This window comes from Wyeomyia smithii, chromosome 1, assembly GCF_029784165.1.
Source record: "Wyeomyia smithii strain HCP4-BCI-WySm-NY-G18 chromosome 1, ASM2978416v1, whole genome shotgun sequence".
Taxonomy (NCBI): domain Eukaryota; kingdom Metazoa; phylum Arthropoda; class Insecta; order Diptera; family Culicidae; genus Wyeomyia; species Wyeomyia smithii.
Genome location: NC_073694.1, coordinates 13,562,980 through 13,582,681, shown reverse-complemented (window position 1 = coordinate 13,582,681; position 19,702 = coordinate 13,562,980). Strand labels below are relative to the sequence as shown.

General features: G+C 37.6%; 1 protein-coding gene across 3 annotated transcripts in view; it reads right to left on the bottom strand.

Annotated features, from left to right (window-relative positions):
* The window catches only part of LOC129718245 (putative uncharacterized protein DDB_G0282133), a 113,272-nt gene that overhangs the window by 78,152 nt on the left and 15,418 nt on the right, over window positions 1-19,702 (bottom strand). Inside the window, exon 1 of one of the 3 annotated variants that reach the window (XM_055668827.1) lies at window positions 16,411-16,579. The exons of the other annotated variants lie outside the window; for them this stretch is intronic. The gene's annotated coding sequence lies outside the window, so the exon portion shown is untranslated. Of the gene's footprint in view, window positions 1-16,410; window positions 16,580-19,702 lie in introns of those variants that run through there. 3 annotated transcript variants of the gene reach the window in all.

The window sequence follows — 19,702 nt, the reverse complement described above, 5'->3', positions numbered from 1 at the left end:
ACTTTTCGCTCACTCTAACTCTCAATAAGGGTTGCGTTGTAGTAGAGATATGAGTGCGGGAGAATATTGAAAAAAGAGAATAAAAGAGAATAACGTAAAACATAAAGTGTTTTCTTGCTTTATTTGGTGATATCGCTTACCGTGCAACGCACGTACTGCTTGAATAAACCATAGCGTAGTTCAATCTATGGTCAATTCGAGAACAACATTAAAATTGCTGTTCATCGCATGACATGAACAGTAAGGTGGCAATTTAAATCGACTTTCCGAATTTCGTTTAGCGGTAGGTATCAAAAGTTTTGTCTTCTAGAAAAAGGTCCTCATGAAAATTCCAACTCCATCGTGCAGCAGCCTCCTTCCCAGAACTAGGTATAGTCACCAAATCCATTCCCAGTGTGTCCGTCTGTGGGAATTCCCCACAAACAGACATTTGAAGCAGCCTTCTGTTGCATAGTCAGAAATAAGCAGGCTTCTTCCGTTCTCTTGATTTTTGCCCAAATTTCCTTCTCTACCTGTCAAACCCCTTGGAGAACTAGACTTTCTCTCACACAGAGTGAGTAATTATCCACATTTAGGCGTAGATTATTTCAGTCGCAGAGTTCCTTTTCACTCTTCATCATCACGTGTTAGGGATAAACATTTATTTGCTCTCTCAGTTTAAGAGGGAGTAGTTTTCGTTAGCTTCTCCTTCACTAGAAGAGAAGTTGGCCAATTATCAAAACATTTAGGTTCACATTAAAGCCACATCCTAACCGTTTTCGAATTCAATATTATAGGAAGATTCACAACTCACCATGGGTGCGTATTCTGCAGAAAGTTCGATTTTATACTGTTTTTGCCGCACCCCGGAGCGATGAGAACGGTAACGCAATGCTCTTTTTCTTGCGTGCGCGGATGAGCAATTTACAAGAGTTTCACTGGATTTTTGCTCTGTCAAGTTAGGAGCGTTTTTTCGTCAGAGAAACTATTACTCTGCGCTCGCTCTACAGCAGATGGTGTGATGCACATTGAATGTAAGCTCGCAGTTGTTATGAGGGAAGAAAATTCTTTCTCTTTAAGATGAAGATGAGCAAAACAAAGCCTGGAAATAAGTTCTCTTGATATTCCTTTACCGGAATAAAGTTTTGATACTAAACACTTTGTTTTGTGGGAGAAACAAGAATGGCTGCATGGCGGTGAAATAAATAGGCAAGGCCAAGAACTAAACAGATAGAGAACAACAGGAAAAAAAAACTTGATTCCGGGCGGTTGTTGTTTTCTCCTTAAAACCACGCTTGGTGGGATGGTTACCATAGATACGAACTTGTTACGTGGTATCTTGGTTTATAATGTTAGTATTTAACCTGGTCAAATCATCAAAGCGGGTAAAAACGAGGTATTTTGTTATGAACCTAACTCACCACCAGAAAGTCGTGAACTAGCAAAACCACCACCGTTTCACTCATAAGTCACAGTTTTTCAGACGATACGAATATACTATCTTCCAGACAATTGTCACACCCAACAATTTTGCCGAAGACGTCATAATTATATATCCAACGCACATAGAGTTATCAATTAGGCGCCTCAAAATCGACCTTTAAACCACAGTGCATCTGCGTAAATTAGTTCTACTGCTCGAGTCATGAAAGCTGGCAATTCATTCATTACCATTACAAATAACAATGGACTTAGGTTGCTACCCTGTGGGACACCTAACGGTGAAGGGAGCTAGATGTTTTTATTAGATACATTGACGTACTGTATTTTATCTTGGAGATATGTATTATTCAATGTTAAAAACATTCTATTGATACTTAAACTGAGTGCGGCTCGTGGCCTTGCTCATGCCTGTATATACACAGTCGACTAGATACCTTTTAAATGTGAAATCCGTGATCATGGAAGAGAATTCATCCATCGATGCCGCATGCTACTGATAAGTACCCATTTTAGGTTCAAAATCTGCTTGAGATAGAGACATCCATTAATGATATTGTCACGGACAATATTGTTAACAGAAAAAAATCAATAAAAATTGATACATATCAAGTAACGGTGATAATCTCAACCAATTATTTGGTTAGCTATTTTGTCTTGGGTAGACTTGTTTTTCTTTTCGTTCGGATTGGTATTATCTACATTGAATGCCGGCGAAAAATAAGTTCGTACATTCTTCACAAGCTTTAGTGAAACATTCGACAGATTTGTTTGTTTTATCTTTCATTCAAGTATCTTCAAAATAAGGTAGAAAAAACATGGGTGGAAAAATTTCGTGGCAATTGCGAAAAGATAATAAATGTGAGAACAGAAACCGACTCTGTGCGATTGGGTAATGAATCTCGGACTTTTTCACTAAAGATAAACTCTGCCTTTTCAAAATAGAAGCGTAATATCACATGGCGACCGTGAGAAATAAAATATCAATATAAAATTTTGATTTATTTTACTATTCAAACATGATTTCAAGAGGTTAGCAATATTGTTCACCAAAAAACGATACATGTCAAGTAACTGTGATAGTTCATACCAATAATACATTAAAAGAGTTGTGGTTATTTTGTCTTGGGTAGACTTAGGCTGCTATATAAGAATCTGTATTTGTCACAAATGAACCATTTTATTTACAGGTGGTGTGACGAACAGTCACATTCTAGCAGCAATTTCCGACCACGATTTTTCTAATTTTAAATTTATTATTCAAGTGACAGTTTAAGGACATCTAAAACTTTCGATAGTTTAGCATGGTCCACATCATCGAAAGCTTCGTTAGAATTTTCTAGATCCATTTACTTTTGCTATGACCGTTCTTCTTTCTTTTGTACGTATAACTCAACACAAGCAGCAGTTTGTCCCTCTTCTATGATTTATCCTTAAACCACCTGAATGAAATTCTTGTAATCACAGTTCAGGCTTATAGGTCGAAAATCCGAGATGTTATTGGAACAACCCGACTTCAGTGCTAGTGTTATGTGTCTTTCACCAAAGGATGAAGAAGATCTAACATTACCCTGCAATTATGCATTGTTTAGTTTTAGCAAATCGAAGTGTTCTGCATAAAATTCGTTATTTACGCCATCTGGCCCCAGCGTCTTTTTCTTTGTGCAGCCAACAACAATCTTCTCCATCAATTTCTCCAGTCAAGACTGAAAAGTCCTGATCACTTAACTTTTTTCTGACATGTTCGAATAAACTATCATTTTTTTTTTTTTCAAAAGACATTCGGTTTTTGGATTTTTTATGTTGAGGATATATATTAATTTAATCATCACTTGTTATACTAATTACGCATAGTTTCCCTTCAATTTTTTCCAGTTTTTCACTTTTTTTTAAAAATCATACTTTTTTTAGAATTCATTTCAGTCTTCACAATTTCTAATGATGTTTCGTATAGCTCCGACTTCGTTTCTGTTATTTCAAGATTAATTTCTATGCTTTTGTTTACTAAAACTGCTTTACTATAGATTCAAATTGATTCGTCCACCGATGGATCGCGATGGTGGAAACTATTTTGGTAAGTTATTCTGTTGTAGCACAGGCTTCATATTCAAAACTAAATTCATTCTCATTCATTCATAAAACCATTATGTATATGGCCTGTGTTGATTTTCCAGTAGATGGTTGCCTAAATCTTTCGTGTCGATACATATTTTCAATAGACTGCCTTATGATCAGGAAACTGCATACCAGTCGTTTCAAAAGATAAAACGGATTCTATAAACTTGCTTTTACCACAAATAAAACAAATAATTACATACATTGGTTTACTGAACTTACAATAAACCATTTTACTAGGAAATGCTACGACGGACTGTAACATTTGAGCAACAGCAACAGACATCCTGTGCGAGTTAGTATTGGTAAACACTATATAAGGATCCATTCCAGTTTAATCTCGAATCCACTTTGAATGTTACAAATAAAGCTGTTAGAGATCAAACCAATTCTAATCAACTTTATGAAAAATTATGAGAAATATCAGAAACCCAGTGGCGGAGCTGACCGACGAAAAATAAACAAGAAACAACATCCCCCTTCAAAAATATGTGATTGAAATAAAAAAAATGCAAGAAATGTCAAAATTCGTGTCAGAGACCGCTTCGACAATCTATTGGTCATGAGTTCAAATCTTAGTAGAAAATCATGGGTTTATTCTCAGATTTCCTTCCTTTCCCTACCTTGAACCTTACCTTACACTGCATTCCAAAAGAAAAAGAAAAAGGTTTTATTCAAGACACGACCGCATGACTGACGTAGAACTACGCTCAATATTAACAAATCCATTGTTAGACTAGGTTTATATTCAAGAGGACAACTTTATGACTGTTAAGTGATTGTATTTTAATATTAAGTGTGGATAACGGGCCCGAAGCCCATATATTTCCAGAAGAAGGAAACAAATTGTTGAGAGTGTTTCATCAATGAGCTTGAGCTTGAACTTGAGCTTGACGACCGCACATTTCGTAGTTGCTCCTGATCAATCTGAGCTAGTGAAGTTGCACAAGGAACCACGTATATGGCTACTTGAGATTAGTTTGACATCTTCAATGCACAACAATTCAGTGGCTGCCGCTTTGAGTAGATCGATAACGGCGCCGGCCACGTCCTTACGATCGTTAGGGTAAGAAAGGATATTGTAAGGAAGGAAGTGAAACAATCATTGTTGTCGGAGACCGAGTTTACCTCTGCATCTCCACGACTGCGATGGAAAGGTAGGGTTTGGTCATCGTGGTAAGTGACCGAATCAAACGATGTTGTGCGCGACGTTAACTCATTACGAAGGCGAGCGATTAGTATTCTTATCTTTCAAACACCGCGACGCGCTCGGAATCACCCTAAGCTTCCCGGTGTTTAAATGTTTGTCTATCACCAAACCTGAGAAGGAAAACGCACTTTGGTAGCTGTGATTTTTTGAAACTTATAAATTGCGTAATCGCGGTACTATGCGATCGCACGAAACCTACTCTGATTTGCGACACGCTTATATCGAAGCAACGGATGAGCAGTTTCCTGCTGAACGGTCAGCCCAACTTGTTGAGAGTGTTCCACCAATCAGTCAAAAAGTCCACTATTGCTTGCTCAAATCAAGAAACTCAATTTGCCGTTTCATTTTTATTGGGTTTGAAAAAATTTAACATCCCTCATTTCAAAAATGTGTGTACAGTATCATGCCTTATGTTTAATTTCGAAATTTGCTCTTCAGTTGTGAAAATGGCGTCGAAGTAAGAGAAGCAAGACCTCAAAATTTTGTTCGCGCATCGCGTAAATTCGAACAACTCGCACGCCAACTTGGCAAAATTCATGAATGTGGCTAAATCAACCACCACCAACGTAATAAAGATGTTTGGAGAACGTTTGTCGACTGCCAGGAAGACAGGATCGAAGAGAAACCGAAATCTGAAGGCTGCAAAAACGACGAAATGTAACTAGCGATTTCAAGCGGAATCTCAACCTTTCCGTCCGAACTGTCGCAAGCAAGCTGGGAGTGTCGACTGTAAATCGGGCTAAAAGACGAATCGGACTGTCAACTTACAAAAAGGTGGTGACTCTAAATCATGACAATGAGTCGCCCAGATAACGATCGCGAAAGATGTACGTGAAGGTGTTGAAGAAGTTTGATTGCAGAGTACACGATGATGCAACTGGAAGAGGAAAGGTGGCAAAATTTTTCAAACACATCAGACTGTCGAAGTTTGCAAAGAAGTATCTCGTGTAGCTGGCCATCTGTTTCTGTGGTTTGAAGAGCAAAATTTTCTTTGCAAAAGGTTCCGTCAACTAAGAAATTTATGTGCAGTAGAACCTAACAAAACGTCTGTTGCCTTTCCTCAAGCAACACAGCTGTTCCGTTCTGATTTAGCCGGATTACTAGAAAACTAGACAGCCACGGCAGATTTAGGTTGCCATTATCTTGCACAGAGAGCTTGCTAGTGTTGTTACCAAAATAAGGAAAAGCTTCATCGCGGGGAAAAGGGCCGAAGCCCTCAACCGGTAAATCGAAACGTTTGCTGCTACTGCGCTACTGCTAAGGTACATGACCAACCGGCAAATGATTTGTTAAATCCGAAAAAAATTCGGAAAGCCAGATGATACTGACGCAACCAGCTGCGCTGCGGCTAACGAGATATACTATTCTGTCGACCTTTTCAGGAAAAGCCAGCAAGCGACCAATCAAGGGAAAAAATTTTCGTTTCAACAAGGCTTGACAATTTTCAATAGTACAATAGTTCGCATAATACAACAACAATTTGAATGAATGAAGAAAACCGGTTGAAAACAAACCAACTTAAAAGTATTTAAAAAGGGACAAAATTCATCTCCTTTCCGTTGATAGATTATCATTTTTTAGCCCCCTTGTTGTAGGGTAAAGAAAGACGCAGTTCTACGTCAAAAACGTCACCCACACTGTTGAATGGCAATTCACCGCTCCAGACAATTATAATTGCTGTTGCTTGGTAAAGAAGAGAAATAAAGAATCTACAAAGCATATGAGGGAAGGGTGGAAGAATAGATAGCCGTCACCGTGATAAAGTAACCTAACCTTTACGTAACAGTCGTTAGAGACGCAGAGGTGAACTCGGTCTCTGGGAACCACGATTGTAACATTTTTTTCTCTTTTTTTTTAAGCGACCATGAGGCTGTAGCCGGTGCCTTTTTCGTTTTATTGTGCAATTTTGCTAGCTCAGATCCATCATGGAGGTTATATGAAGTCAGCTTGATCCCAAACGACTGAAATCTTCTCTGTACGTACTTCAAGGGAGTCATTTGAAACCACTGATTCTAACACGTTTTTCTGAGGTGGAAAACCTTCGAGACTCTCAAATCGTATGTTACCGATATTGTTACTAAAAATCAAGGTTGGGTTGTTGGCGGAAAGCATTTCAATTTAGCCCAATCAATCAATTCACAAATTTGCATGAAATTGCTGAAGCTACCCTTTTCCATGCTTATTTCAAGTACACAAATTGAACTTCACAAGAGAGCCAATGCACTGACTACGTGTGTGTGCGAGTGCACTGCAATAAAAGATTCGCTTTCATCATGAGGCGACTGAAACCGATCACTTTTCATTTGCTGTTTATATGATCCAACAAATGAATAAATACACTCCAAATGTTGGCAATTGTGCTTACGGGTTCGATTGCAACTGAATAATCAGAAACGTATTATGCGATGAAAACTTTAACTTTATTGGCTGTTGTTTCCTCAGCAAAAATGTTTTGAGACCTTAAACGAAACAAATCCACGCAATTTCGGTGATTGTTTTCCACGGCAGTGGTAAATCCATAATGCCCAATAATGAGAAACAGCAGCCATGGCTTCTAATTCGATTGATTTTGATCATTTGCGCCGTCTAAATGCACACAGCCTCATCATTGTTAATTAGCCATTGCGCAACATTTTTCTGCGTTTCGTCAAAACAAACAGAGCAAACAGAGCCGGAAAGAACGGAGCGTTGTTAATTAGAAAATTGGCATAATTTCCCGTGGCAGTAGTGACCTTGACGTTGCAATTCTATTCTCAAAATGCAGCAAACACCCGGTGTGAAGAATTCCTCCACTGTGAAATGACGGCGATAAATCAATACACATGCAGACTTTTGAAGGGTGAATGCTAACGCTAACGGTTTTAACTTGCAGATAGGAAGGGTTGATTTTTTGCTTGTTCAAATTTCACCTTCACACCTGGGATATTATGAGCTGAAAGCACCTCACGTGCAGAAAAAGAGTGGCTATTGTCCACATTTATGAAACAAAAAAAAGTGAAAGGTTTCATTTTACATTGCACGCGCCATAGAGTTTATTGGCGGTATTGACAGAAACAAATGTATTTAATTTTGTATGAAACATGATTATACCTACAAATACTATGATACGAAGTATCTTTTGACAAGTGAAGAGAATATTATGAGAATTTATTTCTTGTTGTTACCCGGTTGATGCCATCGAATTTCTTTCTATTTTAGAGGACCATTAAAATTATGACTGCATAAATCTACAGTCCTCCTAGCAATCGCCGTTGTTTGCCGGCCCGCATGCTGTCGGCTGTTCTGTTTTTTTTAACATTCGTTTATTAATAGTTTAAATCCGAACATCTGTGCTAAGGTGCTAAGTGACAAGTAAGGTGGAAGCCACATGCATCAGAGGAAAACACTTTCACCAGACTTGTGCCATCAGATAAGTTTGCAGCTCTAACCATAAAAATGTATAGCTCGTAACTTTTTCCGCTTCATTTTTTAGTTTTGCGCTAGAATAAAGCCGGTAGAAAATTTAAAAAAAAAAAAGAACATGCAATATTGCAGACAGAAGAGGAACAAACTTCATTCCGAAACGATGCCAGCTTTCGTGGCCAATCAATTCGAATGTTTTTTCTTTTCAAAAGGGGCTGGAAGGATAGACACGTGCGAAACGCCATGGCAAACAAGGAACAAGTTTCACCCTTTGAGGCAAAATTTCTATTTTTTTGTTTCAGAACTTTGTTTGATGTTCCGTAGAAACCAACGAAAAATTATTCATGAAGTCAAGAAAAAATATTCATTTTATGTGGAAATTCAACTTAAAAATTGTAATTTGTTTATGTCATTTCTAAGTTTTCTCTCGAGTGACTCTACGCCCCCCTCAAAAGTGACAATCGTTTCAAACAGTAACAAACTGAATCTAAACGCAAGCTAGCCCTGACATCTCCCACTTAGTTAAGGTCTTACCCTCAACATCGCATCTCATTGAAAAGACACAATGGAAAAAACGGCAAACGTTGCATTGCAACAGTCAGTCAGTTTTAATTTTCAAGATCGCGATCCATTGCCCAACATGGAAGACTTGCCATCCGAGTGGCACTCTAGACTCCACAATGACGCGACACACACAGCCATTAAATTGCTATTTCCGATAAAGGCGACAGCGGCGATGGCGGCGACGATGGTTTCGGATCCGAGCAGAATTGCATTCTGTGCACATTGCATTACTTTCCGACAGCGTAGTTGCAGCACCAGTATGCACTTCCGATGGATGAAACAGATATCTATGAGAGAGAGAGAGAGAGGTGACACAAGGTTTTATAGCCCACTGACACTTCACCCCCGAAGCAGGTAGGCAGAGTCCGGTAAGACGCTAAGCCTTGTCGTAACGAGATTATTACGTTCGTTCGTTGCTGCTCACTTCAGTTTGAGGCCCGGTGGCCAGAAGAAGAGCCCCAGGTACAAAGTGCTTACGTCAGCTTGCAACTCTTCCAGTTCGTCATCATTTCCATACCTCGGCTGTCGTTTATGTTAGGAAAACGAAAGCAAACGCGCGGCGACGGCGGACGAAAACATTCTTGCGGATTATATTATGGTTCACACGATTCGACGGCGACGAAAACGAGGGCAGATCGGAACATCAGATAGGCAGGGCAGGTTGCTGTCACTGGTTGACACTTATCTCGAACGTCGAGCGGCTGGGAGTTTGATGAATCATTAAGAAATATGGAAGATAATCTCTAATGCAACATGACCATTCTTGGTAGAAGATGAATAGTTCTAGAATTATACGCTGAGTCCTACTTAATGTGAAAAGCGCCTGGTCTTTTGCTTCGAAAACAACAGATATTCAGGGCGATCTTCGGTCGAGTTCAAGGATTCATATCAATTCAGTTTGTGTCATGTGTTTTGATTTTTCCGCCTCACGTCCATGGATAGCGAACGGAAATTGAAACGACGATTTTCTCAAGACCGTGTCCGTCGAGGGTAGGATTGCGTAAAATGTAATTGGTAAACCATGTTGACATTTGTATGAGGACAGCACTTACAAATAAATTGAAAAAATATTCAGCAACCACTGCTACTATGACCGGAATTTGATTTCGATTTTGTAAACTGCAAACACATTCGCAAAATAAAATCTACGACACAAGCTATTGATGTATTAAAGAAAGTGTTCCTTCAGAAAATATTCATAAAACTATATTAGAACCGCCATAACGATTTGGTATTGATTCATTAATAGACCAATTAGAAAATAAAGTTCTCAAGTACAAGGGATATAATGGGAGGATTTCAACACATTTCTTTATACCAATTTCAACCCATGAAAGAATGGTTAAACCATTCTTCCAAAAGGGGTAAAGGTGTGGTATATTTATCAAAAGAATTGATCACGGTACCGTTGTTAGAACCAAAAATTTACGTTTACGCGTGCTGGGGTAGCGTAGTGTAATGTAGTACCAGTATATTACTCCAGAAGTCATCATTGAATTAAGTGTTGCATGAACGTATCGCAAGGTATAAATACCTAGGGGCCGTCCACATTCCACGTGAACAATTTATGGGGGGTAGGGGGTACGCAAATGTCCACGCTTATCCATGTAAGGGAGGGAGGGAGTAATAATGATGTTCACGTGGGCACTTTTTTTCAAAAAAATGGAAATCTGCCAAAAAATAGAGTGTGGGACTACTTCGGCAGGGGTTTTCTTCGTCATATATTTCTCATTAGAATGAAGCAAAAATTATGACGAAGAAAACCCCTGACGAACTAGTCCCACACCCTACATTGGCTTAAAAAAAACAGCTATATTTGAAATAAATTTAAAAGCTTTTTATTTGTGGCCTCTTCGTTTTTTTCGAAAAGCTTTTTCAGACATGTTGAGGACATGTTGAGAACATTCCGAGAATTACGGATAAATCAGAATTTTTTTTGTTTTCTCTTGTTAGCAGAGATATTTTTAAGTTTTTATAGGACAATTGAAATCATTTTTCTATTTTTTTTTTCATTCTTTCAGGTACTTTCAACTAAACTCACAGCTTAACTTAGATTGAGTTTCATCATAAGTCCCGTTTATCTATAAAACTACTTTTAGCTAAATTTGGAATCAATTCCTGCTTTGGTTTCGGTGGAATTTCGGTTTTCGAATTTTTTTTTTGATGCCAAATGACTTAAAAACGCATGAAACGTCGAGAATTGGTGTCATCTGAATTTTTTTTTTTTTGCAAAAATCGACTCTCTGGGACTTAGTCGTTTTTTCAATTGTGGAAGGCTGAGTTTTAACATTTATTTAATGAAATTGATCTCGAAATAGCCTGTATAATGATATACACTATAACTAGCATCGGATACATTATGTTTCATTAGGATGGTTCATTTATTCGACATAGGATGGTTCTTAATATTAAGTAAAATTGAATATAAAATGAAAAAAAAAAACACTTTTCACTGAATACAAATAGAAAAATTCCTGAAAACATAATATTTGTTATATCATTGTCGTGAGGGGGGCAATGTTGAATTGGAAAAAATACCATGTAAAATGGCAAGATATTACAAAACAAATTTACCAAATGCTAAAAAAAAACTACTCTGTGCAAAAAAAAATTATCTCAACCAAAATTAAGATTGTGTCTCGCGGAAAATGTCGAATACTTTCATGTCATTTGCAAAATCACACACGGGAGGTACATGGAATTTGAATATTTGAAAAATGTTTCCGATTCCAAGTGTCTTAAAAGTACATGAAACGTTGGACACTGATGGAATATGTTTTTTTTTTAATTTTGTTTGAAAAATTTTCTCTCTAGGACACTTGTACTTATTCTTTGATTTACCACAATAATGTCCTTTGCCAACACTTGATCGAACACACAGTGCTCTGGCTTATATAATCGGACAATAGACAGCATCGATGTTATTCAGTGATAATGAGAGTATAGGGATTTCAATCAGATACGCAACATAATTGACTCGTTGTTTTTGGATTTGCGTCGTTTTAACAGTTCGACCATACATTTTCTGTCAAGTTTACGTCATCAGAACGTGATAGTGCCCATTGGCTGAAACTTTGCATTGACGTTTTTATAGGAAAAGATGCCATTTTGTGCTATTGGTTTAATTTTTTGAAACACAACTCATTTTTGAAATGCTATTGAAAAATGATATTTCGGAAAGGTATTGATGATTACAAATATTTTTAGAGCCAACACGGTTCGTTTTAGCGGTAAAGTTGTAGATAGTAGAAGTGTCTTTCAAAAAAAATATATATACACTCTAATAACAAATTATTTAAAAATAAAAATGAAAGAAAGTTGAAAATTAATTATCCAAAACAGCCTTTTAAAAAAACTGATTTTTTTTACAAAAACTACGAAAGATTGCCTGAACAACGAAACCGGTCATGGACAAATCAGAAAAAGAGTTATAATTTTTACATTTTTTTTGGAAGAACGAAAATATTATTTACATTTTTGCCAGATACACTATGCCAATCAAATAAACCGTTTTGACTGTAAAAAATATTCCTAATGTCTCATAGAGTGCTCTAATGGAAATTAAAAGTATGTCTACAGTCGAAACGGTTTGTTTGATTGGCATAGTCTTCGGCCTTGAAAAAAAAAAATAATTGAAAAAAAAAATTTTTCCAAAAAAAAATTGCATTGACTCGACGTCGCCCCCCCCCCCCCTTGGGTGATTTTTCACTTTTCAAAAAGGCCAAACTTCAATCGCTTTGCGCCACCCCATTTCAAGTCCGATTGAGCTGAAATTTTGCACGGGGTGTTTTTTCAAGGAAGTGAACCTTTTGTATAGGTTTTTTTTTTTGAAATTCGAGATGACCATTTTGGCTGGCACCCTAATCTACCTATTTTAACCAAGTCTAAATCGTCACGATTTCATCGATGTACATCTCACATGCTCAGCGAGCGCTCTATCATCTGAGATATGTCCGCGACGATGGGTTAAAGCTACCAGCTAAACATTAGCAAACACTTTGCAATGCGAACAAGTTTTATGTCCAAGTTCTAGTGGCCCGATAGTAAACTGATTGGTTTAAGCAGAAGCAGAATTCTATATAGCCTAAAGACCCGGTTAACTAAATATATAATTCTGTCGACCGTGCTAGGAATCAGTGTTTCAACGAGACTTGACACAATTTGAATAATACAAATGATCGAGTTACAATTTTCGGTGTAAAAAATTTTCCAATCGATTGCAGTAAAAGAGCATCTCTGAAGAAGAGCAGTAGAGTTAAGCGCAGAGGGAAGAGTTAAAGTATTAAAATCCGTCACTGTGGCAAATGTACGCTTCCCTTCTTTAACAGTCGTTAGAGATGCAGAGGTAAACTCGGTCTCTAACAACAAACAACTGTAAAACTTCCTTTCTTTTTTCCCTAACAGACCGAAAGGACGTAGCCGGTGCTGTTATAGATACCAAACAAAGCTAATGTTACTGAACCGTTGTACAGTGAAAATGGTCAATTAATCCCAAATTAGCCATCCTACGGTGGTTCTTTGTGTAACTTAACTAGCTCAGAGCAACTATAAAATGTGCGGTCATTCACCTGTCTTCGGTTGGTTTTTTACAATTTTAGAAACTCGAATTTGAATGATTTTTACTCATATTTAGACTTTTAGAAACGGTTTGAAATCATTTACTTTTCAACACTTTTTGTTTAGTTCCAATCAACAATTTTTGTTTTCCTTCTGGACTTTAAACCTACATGTAATAACTGAGTTTTTTTTCGATATAAACAAAGCATTTTGAATCGATTAAAAACGCAATTTGCAAACATTTTCTTTGAACCTTTAGAAGCATTTGTGCAACTCAAAGCTGAAATTAAAATCGCTTTTTCTCTACATTTTTGGCAACTATCTTAACTTTTCTAGTAACTATTCAGAAGGGATTTCGTTCATTTCTGTTACATTTTGTCTTTCCTCGCTTTGAAGCGTGTTAAGGTTTGGTTAAATTTGAGATCATGAATTGGCCCCCAGGAGCATTGATCGAACCTTTATTATTGTTCCATATTTTGAGTCCACGTACATTTTGGCAGTACATCCCAAGTTTTATTGAATGTAAGATGTTCATAGGGGAAAGTGGTTCAATTTTTTTTTCAATCTTAGGCCTATTCACCTGTCTTTGGTATGATTTGACAACTTTAATTTTGGATCATTTTCCCCGATTTTTAGGGGCTTTCTGAAACGGTTCATTCATTTACTTATCTACACTTTTCAAGGTTCATTGAAATTAATAATTTCTAAAATTCTGCTGCTCTTGAATATTTTTCTTATCTGAACTTTAAATTTATTTGGAACCAGTTGAACGTCCCGGGCGTTGGTTGGAATTAGGAAAAAAAAATAGGAATCATTTCTTCACAAATATTACGTCACATTTCACATCATATGATTCAATCTATCTCTCCAAACACAACATCAATTTTGCTCAAACGCACAGAGAGAAAATACCGACATTAAAAGGTGTTCAACCATTTTGGGCTGTTTTTCAGTAACCGGAAGTCGGCATCTTGGATTTCTAAATGGCGTCTGCCGTGAATTTCCCACGTTTGGGAACAGTATTTGGCTATTCTAGGCTGTATTCGAGGAACCGAAAATCCCCATTCTGGATTTTAAAATGGTATTTGGGAATGGTTTGCGGCCTCTGGGTATCATCCCGGTTGGTTCTGAAAATACTCATCATCGCATAACTGAGTTTTTTGTGAGATAGATAGAAACCGGGGCCGATTCCTTGAATTAAAAAAATACGTCTGGAGTTGATGTCCAGCCTCTGGCCATCATCTGAATTCTACTAATTCGTACATTGGGAGATAATCAACCATTTGGGACTGTCATTCAAACACCAGAAGTCGCCCTCTTGGGTTTCAAAATGACGTCTGGAACGATATTTGGTAATTCTGATCAGTTTTGTCTGAAGTTGTTTGCCATTTTCTGAGCAGAACCCGAAAATCGTTGAATGTTTGTTGCTTGATGATTGCTTACTTCATTTGGCATTGTTGTCCTCTCTAGTCTGCATTAAAAGTCCACGTACATCTTGGCAATAAACCAAAATACGGTGAACTCAGTCGAGAAATGATTTCACGTCAAGAGGTTACGTTGTGATATTTCATTTAAAGTAAGCGAAACCCATCAAAAAGTGATACTTTTTTTTTTTATTCAATACGTTTTTCAAAATATATCTTCAAGCAGCGCAGACACTAAAATACTAGAAGAATAAGTATGGAATCAATGGTTTCTTTAAATTTGATTTAGAGTAAAGTAAAGATTTGTTTTGAGAGTCACATGCTGAGTACAGTTAATCTCTTATGATGACAACAGCCTTCTAGGACCGATCGTTAGTGACTGGTAGATGGGAGCATTAGATAGGCAGGTTGCTGTCACTGGTGACACTTATCTCGAGCATCGCGAGCCAGGAGTTCGATGTCTCATCATTAATCGGTAGAGGACAATCAGTTCTAGAATTATATATTGTCGGGTACTCGGGATGAATAATACCTTTTGTTCGAGCAAATCTAGTTATAAGTTTACCTTCAAAACGTCAGAATCGGGTTTTATTCTCGAGTCTTACATGTTTTCTAGTCATTTATTGTGTCTAAAATCTTACATTAATTTTTTTTTCAAATCTGGAATTCAGATTAACTGTTTGAAATGCTCCAAGAAGTATTCGCTTTTGATGCCAATCAGTTTCTACAGATCAAGAATAAGACTATATCGTCTTTTCTGTAAGGAAAGTAAGGGAGGATCTCAGTAGTATTTTTTCAAAAGACGGCCTATAAAGTAGTATTTTTTCAATTTATCGGCCTATAAACGAAAATGAAAATTCCAAATTCGAGCGTTTGAACAAAACAAAACTGGCACGAAATGTGTAAGCAATTCAACACCGTTAGAGAAACAATGGATGATCATCATATGCGTGTTTTGCAAGATCTTCTTTTTAATTGATTGAACAATCAACATTTACCCTACCACGACTCTAGTGACACCCTAATCAACCTCGGCGGCCATTCATTGATTCGTTGTCCCACGCCATCATCGACGAAAAATCAAGCCTGACCGACCCCCTCTGCCATTTCTGAGAGCAAGTCGATTCATCATTCAACTCAGACCGACCGACTTCTCGATTCCAAACAACAGCACGCAGCACCAGGGCCCAAATTTGGTGTGTGCCTCTGCGAAAGCCAACCTCCGTCGATGATGCCAACAGTAGTGCATCCTACGTTCGATTGGTCGCATGTTCGTTCGTGACCGGCACCACCACGGGGGAGACGAATCCTACTTGGCGCCGCCGTTGACGTTGTTGCCGGCATTTCAAGCCACTGGAATTTGAACACCACAAGAGGACAGCCATTGCTGTGCATGCATTGAGGGTTTTTTTTATTTGGACATTTTTCCGGTTCGATTATCATTTTGCGATTTCGAGGAGAAAGCCGCAAATGTTAATCGCCTTGCATTAACATACACGATGCCGAAATGCTGCAGCGTATGTTAATTTGTTTATTGACACATTATAAAAGACTTACTTTCTTATAAACTTAAGAGATATTTTTCACAACGATTACGTCCATCACTTACTTGCGAAGCACAATAAATACAATAAAAATGCAATCGATTTGCTTACACAAACAACCAGCTACGCCTTAAAAGTATGCAACCGGGGAACGCAATTTACAGCTTCCACTTACTTCCTTGTTGCTCTTCCGAACACCTAAACAGCCACCAAACTTTGAGCACTCTGTTTAATCAACATCCGAATAAAAAATACCTAGAATTTGCACCATTTCAAACGAATCGAGCAAAACTTCCAAAAAACATAACTTCCATTCACCGTTCCATAATAAGGATGAATCACTGCCAGTTTTGACATTGCGAAAATAAGTTCTCTCCTCTCCTGCTGCTGCTGTTACTACTGCCACTCTCTTATCTCCTCTCTCATGGAACATGGTTGATATGAAACTTCAAAAAAGTTGCTGAAGTTTGATACAAACTGTCAACAACTCGACAGTCGACAGCAACACTGTACGCAGACGGAACACAACACAAAATTTTCAATTTTCTCCATAGGTGAGTATGTACGAAAATAGTTGATAGTGCCGCATAGAAAAACTATGCATCGCAAAACAACCAACTGTACCCCAGTTCTCGGTGGCAGATGGCAGCACTGCGCATGCGTCCTTTCTACGTTACATGCTTTCACAAGTGGCTCCTCTAATGGAGAGCTCCTCGGGGGCCACAGTTCCGGTTCATTACGTACAATTAAAGGGGTATTAAGGTTTTTCTTCGGTTTTTATGGAATAAATGATGAACACAGACTGTCTCTATGTTTAATATTACTGAACGAGAAAAAAACAGATGAAATAAAATTTCCGTTATAATTACAGCCAGGTCAGTTGAGGAGGAAATGCCTCACCTAGGTCTATGTTGTACCGTCGAAGTGTTTCATACGTTTATTTTTCTTCCTCCATCAGCCACATCGATTGTAAGCCAATTTGTAATTCTAATGTCGGCACAGCACAAGTAACCACCGCCGTCGTCGGTGCCTGTGTTATTGCGGTAACACAACTACCGGGAGGCTCTTACCACGACCGACCGGGTTGTGGACTAAAACTTAGGATCATCAATCCATGCATCGAACGGTGGTGCCGTGTTTAGTGGCGGTTTCGATTTCTGTAGTTTTGTGCCGACCAAAGGTAGGTATCCGAAAATGGGTCAACAAACAGTAGTGGCAAGTGTCACGCTTTGTATACCTTGGTTTTGTGTTGCTACTAGTGCCGGTTAGCCACTAAACAACACAAAGTTGTAGATGAAACGATAAAAGAACCTTTTTCTGACAATGAGTTTTGCAACCTCAAGGTGATCTGATCATATTTTCGTAGTTTCCAAGAAACTATAGAATAGTTTGCTACTTGGTATTGACAGCATGTTCCCCTCCTATCAAATAAAAAAATGACCAAGTATTTCTCGGTATTCACAGGATAGGTGTTCCAAGGATTTATTTTTTTTTTTGTTCTTTAGCCTATATTATTGAGCCTAAAAAGTGCGACGTTTTTCCCCTGATTTAGCTCTATGAAGCTCTTAGATTACCGTAGCCCGTAATGCCATATCGTCGAATTTTATGCTCCGTCATTCCTTCGAAACATGATCTGTGCTGCTAGCTTAATAGAGAAGTTAGTGGTACAAGATTCGAAATCAAAATTTTAACACATCAAATAGTGTAATAGGCGTGAAGAAAAAAAAAGTGTAATAGGTAATAGTTAAAATAATTGATGGCCATGCAATGCTCTGGAAAATCACTGATTTAGATGATAGTTTTATTTTTTTCCAAAAATACAGAAAACATGCACAGCTTGTAGTAGGGTAGGGAACGGCTTAAGCAGTAGCGCCCATTTTAATCAGTCGAAGAAAGCAGGCCTTAAACTCCTGAATTTTGATCAATATTGACAATTTCAATATTGGAAACGAAAACTTTGATTGTCTAGCTGTCTTACGCATATAGGAAATACCGTTAATCACAAAAAAATCCATAAACAATCACCATTCGAAACAAATCGACCTATATTGCAGCCATTCAGGAGCCACTTCGGGTGCTGAAAAAAATGCTTGCAAAACAGATGCAAACTGCTTAAAATAGGTTCGGGATGATTGGAATAGTGTCCCTCGATTGGTAACTTTAATTGATTATTATTAAAGTTTGCTAACTTAGTTTTACAATTTGGAAACAAGTTCTGATAGAGGAGAAAGATGGAGAACAGATTGATGTACTTCTGTTTGAATTTCACCCAACACATTTCGAGTATTTCGTCTCAATACTCAGGCGGTTCCTAAAGCTGCTTAGAATATGTTCCCTACCCTATTTTAAACAATACTTTTTTCCAGAAAACGATTAAAAACTTCTTGATACAAGAAGATGCACATTAAGTACTTTCATACAACGATAGTTTTGATGTAATGTAACCTTTTTCGAACTAATTGTATATTTTTAGCAGAACAACATTCGAAATTAAAATTTTTAACCAATGCTCTTTCCAGAACTAGGTATAATCACAAAATTCCAGTTCCACTGACAGAGGGTTCGTTGCATAGTCTGAAATAGTATATTTTCTTCGACGTAACAAAGTGCTGAGACTAGACACCTTTTTTCCCATGGAAAATGATAAACAACAAGAAAGAGTGACGATAAGGCTTCACTTTGTTGGCAACTATAAGTGCCAAGAAATTGAAAAACTAGAAAAAGACAGGGAGAAAAAAGGAAAAAAAAGAGTTTCTCTACGTGTTTTCAGTAGGTTAGAATTAAGTACAATTTTGTTTAATAGAATCAATCTAGCGACAGAGTTGTGCCTTAAAGCGATCAAAGTTTCACTTTTAAGACCAAGGGAAAAAAACGATGATGCCAAAGGTCTTAGAAACACATGAAACGTCGAGATCTAGGGCTATCTAAAAAAATTGAAGAAGGTATGCTACCCATAAAAGCATAAGAGTCCCATATGACTTTTAGGCAAATTTTAGTTTATACTCTCAATGTATCTAATTTTATTCAAATTTTCGTATGCCTTAATAAAATTTGAAAGTTTGTCCTGAAAAATACTGGAAAAATACCAAACCTTGTCTATCCCATATTGAAAATAAAGGCATACGAGTCTCATCTTAGGTATATCCTTCTAAGCATCTGTAATGAGTGGAATTAAAATATTCAGTAGTGTGGCCTTACGGTCTGCATCGATTCCTCGTGAACTGTTTGATGATGATGATGATCGTAGACTCTATGTCGAACGAGGTTTCATCTATCAGCTCTAGTTGCTTTTTGGTAAGTAACATGCACCGGTCCATGTTGCAATCTGTTGAAACCAAACCATCATATTGCAATTCATATGATCTAATGTGGCCATTTCAAAAATTTTGGATTGAATAAACTGTTCACATGACATACTCAACAAGGAATAATAATAAATGCCATCTTAGAATGCGTGGAGACTGATA